The sequence below is a fragment of the Manacus candei genome, unplaced genomic scaffold (genome assembly GCF_025592945.1).
Source record: "Manacus candei isolate 608988 ecotype Guabito, Panama unplaced genomic scaffold, ASM2559294v1 h1tg000014l, whole genome shotgun sequence".
Lineage (NCBI taxonomy): Eukaryota > Metazoa > Chordata > Aves > Passeriformes > Pipridae > Manacus > Manacus candei.
Genome location: NW_026138062.1, coordinates 37907579 through 37929473, shown reverse-complemented (window position 1 = coordinate 37929473; position 21895 = coordinate 37907579). Strand labels below are relative to the sequence as shown.

At 36.1% G+C, this 21895-nt stretch overlaps 1 protein-coding gene across 1 annotated transcript in view; it reads left to right on the top strand.

Annotated features, from left to right (window-relative positions):
* Positions 1-21895, top strand: part of DDX10 (DEAD-box helicase 10) — a 160023-nt gene that overhangs the window by 124686 nt on the left and 13442 nt on the right. The window lies entirely within an intron of this gene.

Here is a 21895-nt window from a genome sequence, read left to right as displayed (position 1 = left end):
CCTCCATGGGCTGCAGGGGCACAGCTGCCTCACCATGGTCTGCACCATGGGCTGCAGGGGAATCTCTGCTCCAGCACCTGGAGCATGTCCTTCCCCTCCTTCTTCACTGACCTTGATGTCTGCAGGGCTTTTTCTCTCACATTTTGTCACTTCTCTGTTCAGCTGCAGTTGCACAGTTTTTCTTCCTTCTGCTTAACTACGTTATCCAAAAGGCACTACCACCGGTGCTGATGGGCTCATCCTTGGCCAGTGGTGGGTCTGTCTTGGAGCCGGCTGGCATGAACTCTGTCCCACAGGGGGGAAGCTTCTAGTGGCTTCTTACAGAAGCCCCTGCTGTAACTCCCCCTGCTATCAAAGCCTTGCCACACAAACCCAGTACAAGGTCCCAGTTGACAGATGTAAAGCAAAGAAAGAGCTATAATTAGAAGAGGTAAAAATAGAGATTGGGAAGCTGTCTGAATGATCTTACAAGGAACAAATTTTTGCTGAATTCTGTCAGTTATTTGCTGTATTTGTTAAATCAGACTGTGTATCAGACAGGTCATAGAAGAGCAAAAGGTGTCATACTGAAAACCATGCATTTAAAAATTTTTTGAAGTCTGTCAAAAGTCACCATGTCTTTAAAATTGGTTAATGTCACCAGGATGTTTGGATTTGTCCCTTAGCAGAATGGCCAGATCCACTGTTACAGCCTCAAGGCAGGAAGATGAATAATTTATGAACTTTGAAGATAATTTACTTAGAAACTGATCAGAAACGTCCAACTGTATGAGGCACTGAATAGTTGGTGAAAGTACTTTTGATGTCGTAGTATTTCATCACCAAAAAAAATTTTCTAGTGAATGTTTTTGTGGGGAAATTCCATCCAGTTCCCTCTGTTGCTAATGAATGGTGAAAAAGACAGGTTTCTGTATTTGATTTCTCTCTTACAGAGTTGCCATATGGACATAGGTCAGGAATGAACTGGAGGTCATACTTTGCAAGGTGCTGGCTTCCCTGTACGAACATGTTTGTTCTTTAAAGGCTAGATAACCATTCTTCAGAGAGTGGTCTGCTTTGATTGCCATGAGTTGAAAGAACTTTATGGGTAGTCAGTGAGGGATCATTGCAAGTTCATGCTGTCGTTCACCCTGTACTGTTTACAATGTTTGCATTCTCATAATTGGTCATTACAGTGCTATTGAAAACGTGCAGAAAACACCTAAACATAGAGCAAGAGATTTGTGCAGATAACATTAGTGACTTCTGATCCACCAACTAAAAGATGGATTCTGTTTATTAACTCTGCTTGAAAAGGAGTTGACATACTTAATTCATTATTACAAATCCATGAGATGAGTTTTGCAGGTGCTGAAGAAAATCTGCTCTATTGTTTGTTCTGAAAGGCAATTTGAAAGTCTGTTCCCTGTATAGTGCATTGCATTATTATAAGACATTGCATTTCAAACCCAGTTGTCACCTGAAATTGTTTTCAGATTTTTTACAGGTGTTTTAATAAAAGAGGAGAGTATTTTTTAATTATGTCTGCTGTTGGACAAAGAGGATTTGGCCATGGTGAAAGGTTTATGTTGTAAGTAAATTGTCCGGCAGTTTTATGATTTCTTTTAGTGTATATCATCTAGACCTCCAAGCAAACTGCAGCTGTTTTCAATGTGAAAGGTGTGTGGTGTTATATCCAAAATATGCACAAGAGGATAGTTTCAAACACGCAGCAAGAAGTTGAAATTTTCGAGTTTAGCTTTGTTTGTTTGTTTGTTTGATCTGCTGTCTTTGTGGTGATTTTGAGTAGCAGCTTTACCTTGTCCCTCTGCATATTGATCTCTGAAATGACCTTTGGAAGTAAGACTCCTAGCATCTTTGAAGTTATCTTTATATAGTACCGTCCTTAGAAAGGCACTTTTAACTCAGCATTTTTTTAGATATTTGAGTCACAAGCATAAAACTAGAGTGAAATAGTGTTATAAACAGTATTAAAAAGAACGAGCTACTTGTCCTAATATGTTTCATTATCAAACAAAATCAGATAGCATCTTTTCAGAACATTTTACTCTCTTGCTGGCTCTTAATTATTGGCAGCTTCAAACATCAGTTAGATCTATAGCTGCTAGAGCTATTCATCTGTAACCCTTGTCATTCAGTAGAAACATTTTCAGTCAGTTTTTACTTTTAGACAGCTGTAAAATGCTGAAGATGTCAGCACAGAAGTCTTTACCCATCAACCATGACGGCTGTGATTTTTCTGTTATGATACATGCATTTTAAGTGTGATATTTGTAAGCAAAGATAACAAGTTGCCTATTGGAAAATTGTGTCAAAGGCTGATGATAAACTACTGTATTGCAGTAGCAACAACCATCTAACTTTTCATTGAAGGAGCAGGAAATATCCCCTGAAAGGCTATTCCATGCATGCTACCTTACAAGCTAATAAATTTTGACTATCTAAATTTTGCAGACCTTGTGACTGTAGTACTGAGTGCTGTGTGATCTTTTAGCGTGTTTTTCGTCACTGCAATCTGATGAGGATTTAGTTCTATTGATGTGTGCAGGCAAGAGAAGAGGGACATACCCAGTGAATTCCTTAGACTTTGTTTCTGACTTTGGGCTAGAGCGGAGATTTGAGCCAGTGTCCCCAAATGTCTGAAAGGCTTTTAAAAAGAGAAAAAATGTAAAGATGGGATTAAAAAGAAATTGCAATTCATATGTGATGTGATGGTGGTACAAGCATTTCTTCCAGTAACTGTAGGCCAGGCCAGGTTACCGCTGCTCTCTGGATCTGTTGCTGGTAATATCATCTACCTTTTGAGAGGTATTTCCAAAGGTATTTTCCAGGCCATGTTGTTACATAGAGAGGATGAGAATTTCAACAGCTTTCTCAATTATTTGCAATGAACCATACTAACTTTCAAAAGTGTGTAGACTACAATTAAAAATGCAGATATGGATTATGATGGCTTCTTGAAAACAAGAAATATTTTTGTAAATGTGTGAAATCCTTTCCAGGTATAATACTGTATAGCCTTCTTAGCTTTTCATTAATTGACTGCCAGTGTTTTTATGGCACTTATTCCTGAATTATGGTAGTAAAGTTTGTGCATCACAGTGTCAGTCCTAGAAAAAAAATGGTACTCAACCTTAATAATAGTCTCATTTGGAGAGTTGAATTGCAAACATATAGAAAATGTTACTGTGATGCTTGAAACAAATAGTCTCAAGTGCTCTGGATACAGTGCTCTGGATATCCAGTGTTCTAGATACACAGAGGCAGCTTCTGTAGTACACATGAAGGAGAGGATAGAGGGCTGTAACTTCTGCTTTACTGTTTTGCCTGAAACATTCTGAACTCTTCCTGTGGAAGAGGATTCTTCAGGGAAGTCATACTTTTTGAAATTGTGGTGCTTTCTTATTGTTTGCAAAGCATGCTCATGGGTTATCTTTTCTAGGAATGTTTTTTAAAAGGCAGTGGGACATCTTACGTAGGAATATTCTTTAATCATCAGGCAATATCTAGTAGTTTGAGGAACAACTGGAAATTTTTTTTATTTTTGGCCATTCTGTATTGATTTTGTAAGTTTATTCATTTATTGATTATACTGTCTTATAGCTTTGAAAGTTACTTAAAATGAAAAATTTTATCTTAACACACGACTGGAGCTAAGACCTTGACTTTATGGAAGCTCTTTAAATGCATTTTTAAAGGGAAGACTTGAATATAGTTTCCCATTTTTTCTCTATCTGATGACAACTTTCAGTTTTACAGAAGTCAATACTAAATACTAGTTTGGACAGTAGCAGGCTGCTTTTTTTTCCATAATAGAGCCTTTATGAATTATACCTTCTTGTACAAAAAAATATTTTAGAGTAACTTAATAGTAATCATACAGCTGTCAGTGAACAAAAATGTTTTCAAGTGGTTAGAGAAGCTATAAAAAACTGTATCAGTACATTTGTTTGACTTCCATGATTGGGTCATTAAGTTAGGACTCAAATTAAAAGCAAGCTCTTTGTTTGTCTTTTACATTAATATTGTAATGGGACATTTCAGTGTTAATTTTGTTTGTGACTTTCAACTTTCTTTGGAAGCAGACATTGAAATATATGGCTGAGGAGGACTTCATCTGTTAGAGATACCTCATGGGTACATTTTGCTCTTGGGCTCAGGTTTCAGCCAGTCACCAGATTTTTTTATTTGTTTCTTTCCCTCTGAATTATTAGGGTTGAGGGTTTCTTTTTGTTTTGCTCTGTAATTAGAGGTACAGCATCCTCTGAAAATGTCCCTCTACAAATTTCTAACTTTCATGAGAACTAGAAAAAATCTTCCTGAGGTGTTTTATAGTTGTAGTTTTTGGTACTTGTGCGGGTTTCTCTTGTAAAGCTTTGCTAAGTGTTTTAGTGTATGGCAGCAAGCTTTTTATGGAGTGGTTGCCTGCCCCTTCCATTCCTGTCTTAGTTGAATTTTTGATGCTATCTGGGTTTTGTTTTCAAACAATTTAATTGTTTCTACATAGTAAAAGATAAAGATGCTATCATGTAGTGGCACTTCTGATATGGTAGTGCTTGTAGATATTCGTGCTCTGGATGTGATACTATTTAGGTGGTATCAGAGTTTAAATAAAAATAATAACCAGTTGCCTCAGATCATCTGTACTCTAATCTCAGTTACGTGGAACCATACTCAGAGCAGATGTTTTAACCTCTTTTCCCATTATATATATTATCAGACAAGAAAAAAAGTTAAATGGTTAATCCCTAGATTAATTTTTTGTGTATTGGTAGGTGATTTCTTGTTGATGTTAAAAACCCGAGCACTCTGAAATTATTTGTTTCTTTTGTTGTTTTGCTTTTACTGGTTTAAATTCATCTTCAGTTGAAAAGAATGCAAAACCATCAGGTCTACAGAGTAGCTACTTTTTTGGAAAAAAGAGAAAACGTAATTGTAAAACAAGTGGCTTGATGCAAATGTATTTAGTTGAAGGTGTTGCTGTAGCCTCCAGTCATCCAAATGTTGCCCTGAATATTTTTTAGTAAATTAGACTTTTTTTTGCATGTGTCCTTGTGGCAGCTACATTAATCATAACTGCACTAAACCAGTTGCATGCTAGCAACAGTTTTTAATTTATTTTTCTTAAATGGGGTGTTCATAAAAAACCTCTACTCTGTAGCATATTTCTTAGAATATTGCAGTATTATAAATGAAATGATACATCAACTGATTCTTGTAGCTTCCTTTTCAGTGAGATTCAGTGGACTTTCTAGCATACAAGCTTGTATCTGCCACCATCTGAGCAGTGAATTAACTAGGTCATGTAGTGGCTGACTAAAGATTAACATTTCTTAAGATGAAGTAAAATACCCTTCTATTTTAAATATATTTTTCAAGTCTTAAATCATAGGCCATTTAATAGGGATGGCTTAGAATGTAGACAGAAACATTCGAACAATGAAAGGGAGCAAGTCTCCTGTGTATAGGGTGCTTTCAAAGAAGAATTGTTGACAGCACAACCTATCTCAGATATTCCAGATGCGTTTTGTAATTCAAATTTATTGTTTTCTTCTTATCTCTCAGCAAGGACACTAAAAGAAAAAGTAACCTTGTGATTTTTTTTTTCTTCTTCAACACATTTGCAAGTAGCCTACCATTTGTCAGATTGTACATTGATTTCTAGGAATATAGCTAACTGTTTTATCAACAAGTCAATGTAAATATTGTTTCCATTAAAGTGGCACCTTTATTTTATGCAACTGGCCTATGTGTGTTTAGGAAAAATGTGCTAAACTTAAACAGCTTGTGATAAAGCCATGAGAAATTTTTTGATCCTAAAGATGCCTGCTAGTCTTTTTTAAGTAACTGTGAATAAGTGGGCACTCTGCTATTTAACATTTATAGTTAGGATTTATTTTAAAAGCCTGTACTTATTCAGGTAATTAGCTAAGAACAATTGAGCCTAATCTTCTTTCATGAAAGCCAGGATTAAAGGTATGGCACTATAGATAACTATTTTTTTTTAATTTTGCATGCAAAACCAAGACTACTTGAACAGTCAGAGAGCACAAGGAATTCAATTCTAAGCTTTTCTGTGAGCTGTAACTTTGTATCCTCAAATACAAGTGCTTTGTCTTGACTAGACTTTAGAAGTTGTTTAAATTGTAAAAGTGATCAGCTGTGTGTAATATCTAATAGTTCATATGCCCATTTTAGCACTTAAAAACATCTTTGATGTCCTGAAATTCTGTGAGAAGCTACTGTTGTAACAAGCTAATAGCGTTTGATTTAGGGTGCAGTCTGGATTAACTTCATCCAGGAAGACAATGGGCACATGACTGTCATGTTTTGGAACACATGACTGCGTTTTATGCTTTCATTTAGAGCAGATTAAAGCAAATATGCCTGTTTCCCCTGGGCCAATCCTAGCTGGAAATTGTCTGCTTTCTGCTCATAACTTACCTTGTGAATGTTGATTACTGATGGAGAGATGTCAGGTCTTTTAATTTAGAATGGGTTGGTAGATATTGAACTAATCTTGTGACATAAAATTGCTGCTGACCATCTCCATAGGAGTGCTGGGCTGTGCAGTAGTGTCAAGAAAGCTCACTAGTTCCTGAAGGTAACTGAAGCAGTTGCATATTCTTCTGCATTGGGCCATAGGGGATCCCATCTTACTATGGTTCTGGGCAGCTTCAGATAGGGTAAAACTTTCTATGAAAAGATATTTTGTTTGTTGAAAATGGTTTGTCTCTGGTTGAAAGTACTCCTGTAGAAATAAGAACGCTGATTTAAATTAGAATGGATAATAAACATAGTTTTGTTTCTTACGTATGACTTCATTGACATAATAAGTCTTTCAGCCCTTCCAGTGTACCCTATTGGATTTTCTTTTGTATACTTTCATTATGTATTATAACTACTTGACTGTAGAAAAACATTGAGTTGGTGTAGCTATGCAAATGTTCTCTAAAGAGCTGATATATGGTATAGTAATTCATTGCTCTTATTAACAGACTAAACAGCAAATAACTGAATTAAAAAGAATAATAGAACAGGTAATTAAAAGCAATAAAGAAATCTTGAAAATGTCATATGCCAGTGTTAAATCATGTTAAATATTATTTAACACGACACTGTTACTTCTGCTAAATGAGCAAACAAATTCGTAATGATGATTTTGGAGAGCTTAGTGAAACACCCATAAAACTAAGAAAGCATGAAAGGGCTTAGTATATGTGCAGCTCACTTTTTCTTAGCCAGTTATTTTTCATTAACATCAGTAAAATTGGTCAATGTGCAGAGGGGATGTCAGGCTTCCGTATGGCATCTGTGAGGGACTAGTATGCTGTTAGTAGGCTGTCATTTTTGAAACATTGTGAACCTCTCTTGACCATCTCTATCTAATACTTGATAGTATTCTAACAATCCCAGCCTGTGTATGCATATCTGCATTGAGCAATTACATTTAATTCTCTGTTTTTGAAAGTCAGAAAAACAATTAACATTCTTCATCTCACAAAAGTGAAATGAGCTGCTGAAAAATCATATCATAGAATCATGGAATGGCTTGGGTTGGATAAGCCCTTCAAGATCATCCAGTTCCAACCCCCCTACCATGGACAGGAACACCTTTCACTAGACCGGGTTGCTCAGAGCCCCATCCAGCCTGGCTTTCTGGGCTGCAAGTGCACATTGTGAAAGAACGCAAATGCATATATAATATTCTTCTCTATGAATTGTGTATATATGTGTATATATATATATATTTATATTTGAGTCACAATATCAATAAGGTACAGGGAGTTGAACATTTACACAGGATGACACTATTGCAGTATTCAAATCACCATTCAGCTTAAAAAAAAAAATTAGTATTGTCTCAGTTTGGAAGGGTTCCAGAATTAACTGCTGTCAACTACATTTTGTACAAGTATGCCATGATGACTCTTATATTACTTCTCTAGAATGTCAGTTTTACCCAGCTGTACACTTAGTCTGTTTAGGCCATTCATTTAACTCTTCTACACCTTTGAAGAAACAGGGATTTAAGACCGATCAGCTGAAACCTCTTCAGACTTATTACAACATATGCAACACATTGATGCTTGCCATTCTACCTATATTGGAAAGAAAATAAAGTTCATAAATAAGGTACCTGCATGTGGAGCACTTTGGAAAACCTCTATTCCAGTTTTGTCTTTATTCTGCCTCAGCTTAATGAGCCACATTTGTTCAAATTCAGAGGTGTCAGTGCAGCAGCAGCAAGAACGTTTTGGTGCAGTAGTTCTTGTATGTCTTGTAGTCACTGACTCTATTTAGCATGCAGGGGGTTTATTGTTTTTCGCTTTTCATTCTTTCCAAAAGCTACAGAATATAATTTGGTGCATCTTCATTTCCAAATTAGTGTTCTTTAACACAGTGAAAGTGACTGCAGCAGGCATTATGTGAACCATATCAAAAGCATTGAATAGATGGAAAAGGTGAGGAGAAATAGGAAAATAACAAATTTGACAAACTACTTGTCCAAAATTCTCTCCAGGAAAATTCTAGATTGAAATTCTAACTATTTCATATTTACAAAATAAACCTAATTGATCTTGAAAATACAGTACAGTGCATGTCTGTGATGAAATGGATTTAAAATTTTAGTAATGAAGCACAAACAGCAAACTAGAACCAAAATAGCTTTCCAATATTTGCGTTTCTTCTTATGTTAATTATTTTATGGTCATTCTCAATTTATCAGTACACATCCTTAAAGCATTTTACCTCCTTTTATTTGTGCTGTTTATTTATATCCAGCATTTCATCAGGATGTGCTCACAATCTCTCTGTTATAGGAAATATGCAGTCAAGAAATACTATGAAAAGACTCATCTTTCAAGTTATTTTCTATACAAAATCTTGGCTTCTTGGAAACTTGTAATAAATACTGTATATTTTGTTTGTGACTGTCATCTGTTTTAGAGGCTTGTTTGTACAACTCAATGCACACAAAAGATTTTGGAATTTCCTTGTAGCAGTACATGCCCGTGCCCATGATGCTGGTACAGATAAGAGATACAGACCCTGGTCTGAAAAGCAAGCGGTGTTTACATGTGTTGAAAAGCATGTCTAAAATCAGAATTTTCTTCGAGTACAGATTGCTTCAGAGAAATAAAAGTTTAAAGCACAATTTGTGCTGAATTAATACTGAAATTTTAACAGATGCTGCATTCTACCTATCCGATTGTCAGGAAATGGAGTGAAATTGCTCAGATAAATCTGAAATTCTTAGTTTCTTCTCTTGCATAACTAAGTAGGTTTCTATGCAGCAGGGAAATAGTTTTCTGCTCTTCCAGTAGAGCTGTTTTTCCAAGAGACAGTTACTTTCTAACTTCTACTTAATAGTAGTTAGCCAGTAAATCTGTGTTTGTGCATTTGTTTGATATCAAGGAGGAAGTGATGTAGAATTTGTAAATATGAATGTAAATATGAATATGATTCCAAGGAATCTTGGTTTGGACTGTTCTGAAAAGGTATTTATTCAAAATGTGAATGGTAGAGTACTAGGCTCTATTAATAAAAACTATTTTTTGGAAATGTAGAAAGAGTAACCTTTGAACAAAAGTATTAATATGGTAATAAACCCCCCCAAAACCAACAAACCAACCGCAAAACCACCCCTCTTCTGTGCCACAGTGTCAGTAAATCATTCTCATAGGTTTTCTGAAGCTCAGAATACTAAATCCTTTAAGCTGGGCTTTCCTTGTTTGGTTTTGGTAATTTGGTGTGATAGTTAATTCTAGTTTCATTTATTGCTTGAGACTAACTTGAATCCAAGTGTTAGTCTGATGTATCAGAGGTATCCAAGAATCTCTTTGGGTTTATTTTTTGATAATTTATTTCCTGGTAAAAGAAAAAATCCATTCCCTGTATCACCCATTGATCTCATTTATCAGCTTTTTGTCACTGGAAGTAGTATTTGGGGTGCTGAAATGGATTGCCAGTGAGGTGTCTGAATTTCTCAAAGACACTGATCGTGTTCGGCAGTTGCGCCTCTTCATCACAACTGTGAAAAGAAGTTATGGAACAGTGACTTGAATGATGAAGTCCCTTTAAAAAAAGGCATCTACAAATAACTTTTTTATCTTTTTTTTTTTTCTTATGCATGATGTATAAAGCAGGATTCTGTACTTATTTTAAAAAAATAGACTTAATACAAAAGCAAGTTTAATTAAAACTCATAACTGGAGATGTCAGAATGCTGATCACAGGTCTGAATATACTTATTACTAAATTTAGTTATATATTCTGAATTTTATGATGGATGTTATGTACTCAGTGCTTTGGGAAGTCATGCATAATGTAACAAGGATATTCACTTAACAGTACCTCTAGCAAATGTTCTCTGTGCTAATGTTGTATGCCGAGTAGAATGTGATATAACAAATTATTTATTTATTTTCAATAGATCATTAAATTTTATCCTCAAAATTTTGTGAGACTGCAAGAACTTAAAAAGGAAGTGTAAGCCATTTAAGTTATATGCGTGAGGAGATAGCTTTGTGGGTGCAATCAAATCACAACTGGATTTTATAATCAGGTCGCTCTACTGAGGCAGAAATAATTTTAGTGACTCTATAAAGCTGAAATCCTAAACTTGTCAGTGGCAAAGAGTTGTAGTCCTGAAGAAAGCAAAAATATTATTGTAAAGATAAAATGTTCCCCTTGCAAAGATATGTGACTGTGCAAAGGGGACCAACCACTTAAGGCCCACATTTCTCAAACAGAGGAATACTCCTATGACTCTGAAATTATAATAATGTGTAACATTGTTTCAAAGTCACAGTTCTTTTTTTTGATCTGTTTAATGTAACAGATGAAAAAGGTTTCTAAGAGAAAAAAAGACTTGGTTTTCATCTGTTGTGCTAAGTATTAGGCCAAGAATTGAAGAATTATGCAAATCTAAATCATTGTATGACAGGTAGTGGAGAAAGTAGCAATTGAATATAGTTTTTATGTATGGGGTGTGTTATGGCTGCTGCCTTCAGATTTTTGTCAAGATTGAAATGCTGAAGACTAGTGACTGCTAGACCCCTTGAGGATGGGTCTCTAGGAGCTACTAATGTTGCCACAGGAAACCTCATCTTTCCCTCAGCAGTTGAGAAAATATGTTTAAACATTTCTGCCAGTGGTAAAACACCACAATATGGCAATATGTGCTGGTATGTCTACACTCAAGCCAGTAGATCCTGTTTTCAGTTTGCTATTTCTGTTTCCAGTATTTAATAATGTACAGCAAATGATAATTGCAAGCCGATTGTGTAACAACGCCAGAAAGTCAGTAGAGCAATTGAACTGTTTGCACCAGAGTTCATAATGAGCAGTAAAGTTAGGCTAAAATTACTTTTCCTGACAGCCTTCTGAGCATGCTATGATTTATTTTTAAATCAATGAGATTAATATTTATCCTTCTTGTTCTCCCTTTCTTTCACATTTTCTATGTATGTTGCAAGTATTTGGGGAATGGGAGAGCAGAAGGGGAAACCATCTTATACTTATTAATAACACGATAGGTATATATATCAGCAAGTCAATAAAAATAACAAAAAAGTTATTAAAATACATATTTTAATTTGTTAGATACTTTATTTTATTTTTGGGGACTTAAAAACAGTGGATAAAATGAAGGTATTAAGGAATGAGCTATGAAAAAAAATTAGTAGAAAAATCTAAAAATAAATGATTCAAGAAATAAAGTTGCTGATTAAGTTTCAGATAGGGATGTGATTTAGAGAACAATCATTAATAGGGAAAATGAACTGTTTTTTCATAACAAGTTGTATCCTTTCCTGGTTCTGAAATGCTTTATTCATTTGATATATTTGATAAGTTGAATTCAAGGTGCAGTTAAAGGTTTAAAAATATGTTAGGATTTGAGGAACTGGTTGTCTTTGTTTACTCTAACATCCTCTTTCAGCCTGTGAATATAAATTAGATTGGAAGCTGTTAGCTGTACCAAAAAGAAGATAGGGTGCTCAGAAGTAGTAAATTTTGTTAGCAATGCAGAATGTGTACATAAATGTTAAATTAACAATACAGCACCTGCTTGGAAAACTTAATTTTTTTTCCATGCGTCTACTGTATTTAAAATGGAATAAGAGTCAGGCTTGACACTAACCATGATGAAAAAATTATTAGCAAACACTTGGCAACTACATGATGGCTCTTTTATCATTTGCTAATGGAAAAGGAAAAACTGGGACTTAAAATAATTAGCATAAAATAGTACCACATTTTGTGTAAAGTCCAGTGTAAAACAATTGTGCCTCAGAATACTGAAATAAAAATGAAAGTATCAGTGATTTCTTGTGTAAAACACTGTGGGAATTAAATGTTTCCTGGCTTTAATGAGGTTTATAATTACTGATTCAAATCACTGATTTAAATTGATCCACCTTGATGTTGCTATCTCTGATTCCTTGAGAAACAGAAGTAAAATAGCATTGCTTTGGTACAGTATGAAGAGTGCAAGTTTGTACCTGCCTGTGTAATGTTAATGACATTATGTCTAGCCATACCCGAGTTTGATCATTCAGACAGTTTTACTAAAATGTAATTTTCAGGGAGTTTGATAGAACCATGTTTCACAAAAGCTGTTCCCACAGGAGCTAAATGCCAAGATAATCAATCATACAGTGTACTGTATCCTGTCGTTATGGATATAATACATTATTTATGCAGTATAACGATTTTTTAGATATTGTTGAAATGAACAGGCAAGCAAATGAATGACTATTAAGTTATAATATGTCATTAGCTGAAAATTGCAATTTTCTAGGTTAAAATTTGTAAAGATGCCTTCAATGCTTGCGGAATGTTTGAGACTGATTTGCTGCAAGTATGGACTTTAGGGAGCAGCAAGAAGTCAGTTAAAAATCAATAATATGCTAATTACATCTACAGATGAGTATTTGTATACCACTTGTATTTCAGTTGCTAAATCTGAAAGTTGTTGCTCAGTCGCTGGAAATAGGGAAAAACATTTTGGCAGCAGTACAGAACCCAAAGACTCTTTCAGTTAGCACAGTTTAGGTTCTTCAGCAAGCTATTGCATATGATATAATTAGGCACAGATTTAGGCTTTTGATGGCAAATTGTCTCAACTTTCAATTTTCCTTTCACTGCATTGTTTCAAATATTTTGGTTTTGTGCTGAGAATGAGATGATAGTTGTCTTCACTAGATTCATTTAATAAACGGTGATGTTTTCATGAGAAGACCTGAAAGACTGATAGAAAACAGAACAGCAGTGGGAAAAAAAATTACTTCTGTGAAATGAGGGTGACCTTCCCTTCTCCCTGTCAGATCTTTTGGTTGGTTTGCAGAAAAATTTGCAGTATGGTTTTCAAACTGTGACTGTTTCAAACAGTCCCTGGCTGAAGAGTTCTGGAGTTAAGGGACTGTCAGGGGCACAGGAACAGCACTGTTGTTACTTACCATGCTTTGGTAATATTTTATTACTGTTACCTACCTACTTTTTGAGCCCATGTAAACTAATGTAGACTGTGGCAAAACATGCACGGTTTTCCCACTTACCATGTGAAGAGGTACCTTCAGATGTTCTGCCATGTGTTCCCTAGTTCTGTTTGCTGTTGATTAAATTCCTCTCTACCCATGACTAGCTGTTCTACCTCTTTGCTGTTTTTTCTGTGTCCTTCACAATCAGCTTCAGTGCCATTCTCATGCCTCCTTACTCTTCCCCTTTCCTACTCTTTCCCATTTTTAAAATAGCTGACAGTTCTTCTCTCCTTGCTGGTTGCCTTTGTCATCCCTCTCAGCTCCATCAGATCTTCTCTTGGTAGTCTTCCTCTCTGAGTCCTTCTCACTTCTGCCTTACTGTTCTTCCCTGTTTGTCTTTGATTCTTGCTTCCACACTGGCCTTTCATACTTTTCAAGCTGCCCCATTTCTTCATGCCCTTCTGTTCATTAGCAACATAGACATGTTTCAGTTCTCCTCCATAGACATCATCCATCGTGTTCTTTAGCAACTGCTCTCTGGTTTCCCTCTTAGACAGCTCCTCTCCTCTGGAAGCCCTGACATTATTCAGCCTTCCTCTCACTCGTTGGTCGGTCACTTGGCCTTTCCATATCCGCTCAGTTTTTCAGGGGTTTGCAAATGTGACTACCCTCTGTTCTGATGTCTCTCTTCTCTACTAGCTCCTCCTTCATAATTTCAGGAATCTTGTAGTCTTCAGGCTCCTTCTGTGACAATGTTTTGCACAGCCTTTTGCATTTTTTCTCCTCTTATCTGTGGAGAAAAATAGAAATTCATATCTGTACTGATGAGTCTTATTTCAGTCTCTTTACTTCAGCTCTACCTTTCCATCCAAATTAAAATCTTAGCTGACATTTCATGGATTAGGCAATTCTCAAGAAAAAAAGTTCAACCTTCTTTGCCACTGTCTTTAACAGTCAGTGTGGGTATTACCGCTTTCTCTCACTTTAGCATACGCCTTAGTAGTGCCATGAGCACTGCCTGGTGCTTATCTAAATCCTTCTTAATTCTCCATTTGTCCTTTCATTTACCACAGATGACAAATGTTCTCTCTCTTTCCTGAAGAGAACTCTCCTGTAACACTGACTCTCAGCAATTATCCTTAATTTCGGTGGTTTGGTTTGTTGGTTGTTTTTTGGTTGTTTTTTTGGTTATTTTTTTAAGTTGCTGTATGTTACTTTAGACCTGAAAATTTGTGTTTCTTTCACTTAGTTGACCTAGTAGATCTTGCCTCATAAATCTTTCGTGTTCTTCCCACTTGTCATTTCTAAGACATGCCTGTCATATTTGTTCATGTAGATAAAACTGTTATCAGGGGATATTATAATTTTCTGTTAGCTAGTGGATGGCTGCCAGTCTACCTCAGAAGCTTTTTGAGTTTCTTCATTCAGGTTCCCCTTTGCAGCAATGCCTGTGGAAATACAAGGGGGCATGTCTGTAAGTCTTAATTCGTCTGTTCTGTTGTGTTTTCTACTTAACTCTTATGCTTTTTGTGCCGGGAGTTGTCTTCTGCAACATTTTGTAGAAAGATATTCATGGCTTAAGAATGTGAATTCAACAATAATTAAAAAATAAAATAAATGACCCTGCAAGTGTGCAGCATCAGCCAGGTGCTTTCTGATTTACCTTCTGGTTACTTGTTTGAAAATTTGAAGAAATATGAAACTATTGCTGTTGCTACATAGATCTGGTATGAAGGCAGACAAGGTGTTGTTCTCACAGCAAGTAATTGAGTCAGTGCTATGAGCAGCGATGCCTCTTCTTGGTTTCTTTTTCTCAGTTCATGTAGAAGCAACAGTAGCAGTTAAAATAACTTTTGCTGCCTGGAATTAGTTTGATTCGTATTTTTCTCCCTGCAAATATGCTATTTTACATGCGTATTTTGTACAAGCATTTAGGGGATGTGACTTAGCACAGTAAAAACATGGAAATCTTGTCATAGGACAAGCACTTAAAGCCAGTGTTACTCTTTGTTGTGTACTGAATACAAATCAGTTGTTATAAAAAAAGAACAGAACTAAGCAGTTTACAGAATTGCGTGACTTATGAGGTTTCCCTCCTGATTATTTCATGTTAGTGCTGCTTTTCATCTGTTCCTTCCTGAAAAATACACATCACTAAGCAAAGAGTGATCTCTGGTCCCAGTCCCTGCTGTGAGTAGTGGTGGGGGGGTGCTGCTGTGTCACAGCAGGGAATGCAGTTCCCTCAGGCTTGTTCAAAAATGCCAGAAAGCGATCCAGAGAAAATTCTCTTGTGTGGGCATTCTCTCTGTGGACATATGCTGAGGTTCCTTGGAGAAGACTGATATGTTGAAATGTTTGAACACAGAGACTACTTGGGAGAATTACTCTCTGTATTTGAGCTGACAGCCATGACTGCTGTGAACCTAAAAGTGGAGAGAAAGGAGGAGTGTAAAGAGACAGTCCAAGGATTATGTGTTGAGAATATAAGTATAAAAACAGCATTCTGCACTGTGGTTTTCTGGCTGGTGTGTTGTTGTTGTTGTTGTTTTGTGGGGTTTTTGTGGGGGTTTTTTGTGGGGTGTTTTTTTTTTGTTGTTGTTGTTTTGGGGGGTTTTTTTGTTTGGTTTTTTTTGAGAGGGCCTTATTATTTTGGACAATTATGTTGGCAGGTTTAATTCTACCAGACTTTTTTACTCATTTCCTGAGTCACAGCAAATAAGCCTCTTTTATTCCCTGTACTGCTAGCTCACTTGCAAGCAAAAGACCTGACAATCTAGCATTAGAAAGGTTTAAAAATAAAAATTTTGTAGACTTTTCTGGTCTGAAGCCTTTGCATTGTTAAATGCTTTAAATCAATTCTCTTTCAGATGGGATTTAGTGTGAATGGTAGCATCTCTGTCTGCCTATTAGCATGACACATGTGGGAACCTTTTTACTATATAACCTATATATACACCATATAAAACATGTATACACTATAACCTGTATATACTATATAACCTATATGTATATATATCATCATCATGGCCAGGCTTCGTGAATGAAGATTTGGGAAGGGCTCTACCCACATTTGTCACAAGTGCGTTGGTGGCTAACGAGGCCAATACAAGAGAGGCATGTCCGGTTTCAAAAGGCACAGCAGAAAGACTCCTTAGGTGGTAAATTCTGCAGGGCACGATTCTTTCTGCCTTGTCTTTTCTCCTCAAGGGCGATCCTGCGTGCGTTCTCAAAGGAAGCGGCAGCGTTACAGATGGTGTGTCTCCAGGCCTCCCGATTAGAGGCCAGAGTAGACCAGTTATGGTGATCAATATGGCCAAGGCTGAGATGTTGTTTCAGGGAGTCCTTGTATCTTCTCTTCGGGGCTCCTCTCTTGCAGCAGCTGGTGGCAAGTTCACCATAAAGCAGGATCTTAGGGAGGTGGTGGTCCTTCATCCTGGAGACGTGTCCTGCCCAACGCAGCTGTGTTTTCAGCTGGGACCGCAGCGCCGGGAAGCACGCGTTCCGGGGCATATGTGTATACAGAAAATATGTATACACACACAAAATATGTATATAATCTATATATATGCACTAGAGATGAAGGTTAACCCAAATGCCAGAGACTTTGTTTATGGTACTGAAGATCCTAAGGTGGATCTGTTATGGCAAATAAACCCACTTTGGGCTCATGCCCGTATTTCATTATGCTGGAACTATTAGCACTCCTGTGAAATCTGTGTGCAAGCAGTCTCTAAAGTCAAGATTATGTGCAGTAGGTTAAACCCTTCTGCTTGCCAGAATTTCTTGTATTTCAGTGTGTATTTTGCTTCTGGTGCTATGCACCTAGTAACTTAGTTTCTTTTAAGTTGTATTTTCATGACTGTAACATGAATTACATGTAAGGTAATAGGATAGTTGTTTTGTCCTGATATTAGCCTGCCCTTATTGTTAAAATCATGTTGTTAATTGTGGCTAGTAACAACTGAAAGAAGATTGTCTTTACAATAAGTATTCTGCATGGGTTTTATAGGAACAAATTAAAAAAGGAGAAGCGTAAGGTCTAGTTCTGACACATATCCATTATAATTCAAATGCAGGTAAGAGCTAATATAATATGAAAAAAAGGCTTTGAGTATATTTAGAACTTCTCAGCGTTTTGTTTTGAGGTAGATGAGTTTGTAATTGTAAATTTACCAAATTATATTATCTTTCTCTACATAGATTCATTGTGTTGCTATTAACTCTAGTATGGACTCTTAAGTACTTTATAAAGATCAAATTTTACAGATAAAGTGTATTCTTACAGCTATGAAAATGACAGAAGCTTTACTAATATTAAAAAGCCAGAAGCAAATGTGTGGAAATTTCTACAAGTTTTGTGTTTTCAATGATGATGAACTTAGCTTGTGGCAGGAGCCATTTCCAGCACAAATTGCTTTGCCATAGTTACACAGAGATTTGAATGTCAGAATATATACATCAATGTCTGCTGGTTTGGAACACAGGCTTACCCATTCATTGACCATAAAATGTGGGCATTTAGGAATGCCAAGAAAGAAAATTAAATATTCTCATGTGCATTATGTGAGACCACTGGTAAAAGTAAGGTTCTGCTGGCTAAACTAGGCTTACTGTATTATTTAAGGTGTCAGATTGCTTGAAAAGAAATAAAGAATGCCTGCATGAAGTTGAACCTTGGTGTTACTGCAAGTGATTGGGAAGGGTGAATTATTTGAAGATGAAGCTAAGAGTTATCTGTCCCTTCCACTGAAAACCAAGTGATGTGAAAACCAGAAACTGTGACTGACCCCTTCGAGAACCCAAAGATTAGTGAGATCATCTTAGTGCAAAGACTGTGTCTGTCTCACTAACCTGGAACCTTGGTTTCTCCAGTTTTTGGCTATCAGTCTTTCTGGCCAGGCCATGGAACACTGATGCACCTTAGATGGTAATGGAGTGTGGTTGTCCAGTTTTTGCATAGCTTAGGCAGCCCCTTGTATGTCAGATCAGCACTTGGTTTGCTCCACTGCCTCACAGTCAGTTTTCAGTATCGTCTAAGGCTTTGCTGTTGAGCTTCAAAGCAACTGTTGGATCAAACAGCCCAACAACATCAAAGGTTGTATTTCATTTGTGAACTGCCAGAATAATAGTATTCCTTTGGGCAGTGTAGGTGCTATCAGAGCAAACACGCATCAGCTGGGAACAGTGTTGTGGGTTGGGGGTACAGGCTATGAAAAAACCCCACAAACCTGCGAGGTGATCAGGGGAATCCAGAGTAAGATGTTTTAAAGAAAATGCTACAAACCCTCCCTGTTTATAAATATGTTCCATCATAAACGTGATGCAGAAACAACTTCTGTTTTCATCTGACAAATAATTGTCAAAGAAAAGAAAATTAAGAAAATGTGGAATGCTGTCAGATCTTACAAAATACTATATTTTAAAATATTCTTTTATATGAACCATAATAGGATAAACTTCTAAAAGGTGTGTACTTATGGTAGGGTAACCTCCTAGCAGTATTTAAATCTTACCTTTTCTTAGCTTTATAATCACAAGTACCACGCAAAAATTGAAGGGTGACACAACTCAAAAAGGAATGTTTTATGAGTGTAATTTTGGTGGACTCAAGTCTGATCAAATTCTAAACAAACCTTGAAAGTTTTGTTTTCATCTAATCAGAAATATTCTCCCAGTGTGCTTTATAAAGTACTATGCACAGAACTGATAGTGCCTAAGCATTTATTTCTCCTCCCTCAACCTTGTTTGGAGAAACTGATAAATTGCTTAAAGTGTTGAACATAAAAATTGCAACCCTAGACAATTTAATTGGAGGGAAAAAACCCTATTAAATTAGATTAAATTAAATACCATAATAAATATGTATTTTGTAAATTAAATCTTGGCAAATACAACTTTTTTTTTTTTATGTACGTACAGGTTTTGATGGTGGTTTTTTTTTAGTTCTCCCTTTTTTTCTGGTGATAGTAGATAATTTCCACCTGAGAGCCTAATGCTTGGTAGAAGTAAGACATCATTCTGTTCTTTTGGACATTTGAGTCCTTTGAGTGTCTGAGGTACATCAATTTCTTCATTTTCAGTATCTCGCAACCTGCCTAACACATTTACCTGAGCTCCACCATCCATTCAGTCTTCTTTAGGAGGACAGAAAGTTGTCATTACATCTTGTAACAAGTACAAGTAGAGTTGAATTGGAGGTATTCTGTTGAGAAATGCAGCAAAAGCTCTAGAGGAACCTGCCCTGTTTGCCTCATTGGGTGTATGTTTCCAAAATGACTACAGTAAGGTTGAGTATGATCATTGTTGACTTGGTACAATGGGGAAGGTTGAAGGCAACAAAGTTTCCAAAACCTCTAGTGCAGAAATTTTGCTGAATTTTTCTAAAATGTTGAGTTTGCATAAGAAGAATCTCTTTAGACCTCAAAGGGAGACTACGTGAATGCAAAAATGTTTTCATCTCAATGTTATGTTCAAACTGGAAGTCTTTGTGCAAAGTTTCTGTGGAACTGGATTATAAAATACGTGGGCTGGTGTCGTCTGAAGATAGAGCGAGCTTGTCACCCTTGAGCAGAATGAAAATAGCAAGATGATTGCTAGCAAATCCAGTTCTCCTGGCCAGTCTGATTTGATGTCTGAACAGGTTTCCTTCCACAGTTGAAGTCGGTAATAAATACACACTCCAAAGTCTGTGTTACATTGTCACTAACCTTAGATATGAAGTACAGGCATCTGAAATCTGTTCTTTGGTTAATCTCTTTTTTGATAGCAATTGCCTTAGGAAGGGTCGCATCCTGAGTCTGTAAATTGCATCCTATTTGTATCTGAGGAAGCTTTATATGTGTAATTTTGAACTATGATTTTACTTCTTTTCTCCAGCTCTTGTGGTGAGTAATGTGAAGTTGCAAGATTTCTTCTTCCTGACTGGCTGATATAAATTTGAAGCAAGAGAGGAAAAATAATGAGTTTCTGTTGTTCAGCTGTGGATGATAAATGTTCCTGTTGAAGTTCTTAACAATTGCAAGGTCTTACGAATATTTTAATGAATATGTAACCGGTGATACTTATAAGATAAACAGCTTCATGATTCCTGATGAATGAAAGAGGCTTCTTTGCCATTATTTCTTTTGCTATAGCAAGCGTTATGTTTAACACTTCTCTGCATATTTTCTTTTGGAAAAAATTAATATGAATATTTAATGGAAGTGAAGGTTTGATCTGCATGTGTGTAATTATCTTTTACGTGTGCATATATAAATGACAAAACTTAGGAAACAATGCATCTCAACACTTCACTGACATAACTGAGAATGTGAATGAACAGCCCAAGATGATGGACTGCCAATTAGACTGCCAATAAATGTTAGTATTACAGAACTCTGTTGCATGATGTTGCACATACACATTAAAAAATACTTCATTCCATACAACAGCTTTGAATGCTACTTCTCTTTTTCAATTCTTTTTAAATGTAAGATTGGTATGCACCAGTTATATTGAAAGAATGGATGCGATGGGAAGGACAAGCAAAGAGCAAATATTTAATGTTTAAAGAACTTGAAATAAGCTATAATTTAATGCAGAATGCTTTTCAGTTATGGAAATTAATTAGCATAAAGGTGACCTTCAGAATAGTTTTCCATGGAGTTAGTAGTGCTCTATAGTATTGTACTAAAAGATGACCTTGGAGATTTTTTTGGTTAAAAAAAATACTTTGTTGTGAAGTAGAACCTGAAGTTCCTGATAATCAATGTGCTTTTTGATAGGTGGTTTTACCTTAGGAAGCTTACAGTGCTGCAGAGTCTGATGATACTTTTAGTGTTTTTATACACCCAGCTATATAATTACCTTTATTAGTGTTTCAGAGTGGTAAAGAACAAAATGTGTGTGTTTAGTATGTTTTTCCTCTACCTTCTGATTGCAGATATGGCTTTTAGCCATATCTTCTGCTTGCTTTCGGTGCACTGCAGAAGTGTCACTGGTCAAGCAAGAACAGACTCTTGCAGAGGTGACTAATCTTACCCCTCACCAGCTCATTGCCTTTCACTCATTCTATATGCAGATATAAAAAGGGACCATTGGTATAGTTTCTCTTTGGCTTTTTGTGATTTTTTAAAATTATTATTTCTATTTTTTTATTGTGAGAAAGTAGGTGCACATAAACACTGTTCTTTTAAAACCGGCTGACAAAAATGATGAAAGATCAGAACAAAAATTAATTTTAAATATATAATGATGTGAAGGTATTCATAGAATGAAAGATCATTTAAATGGGTACTGTTTTGGAAACTCAGCTATGTGCACGTTGATTAGATATATAAACAAAAGGTAGCAATGTCTTTAATTATAGTTTCTTTGCATTTGTTTGTGCTTTTTGTCATAAATATGCATGGATCTAGGGTTCACACTGC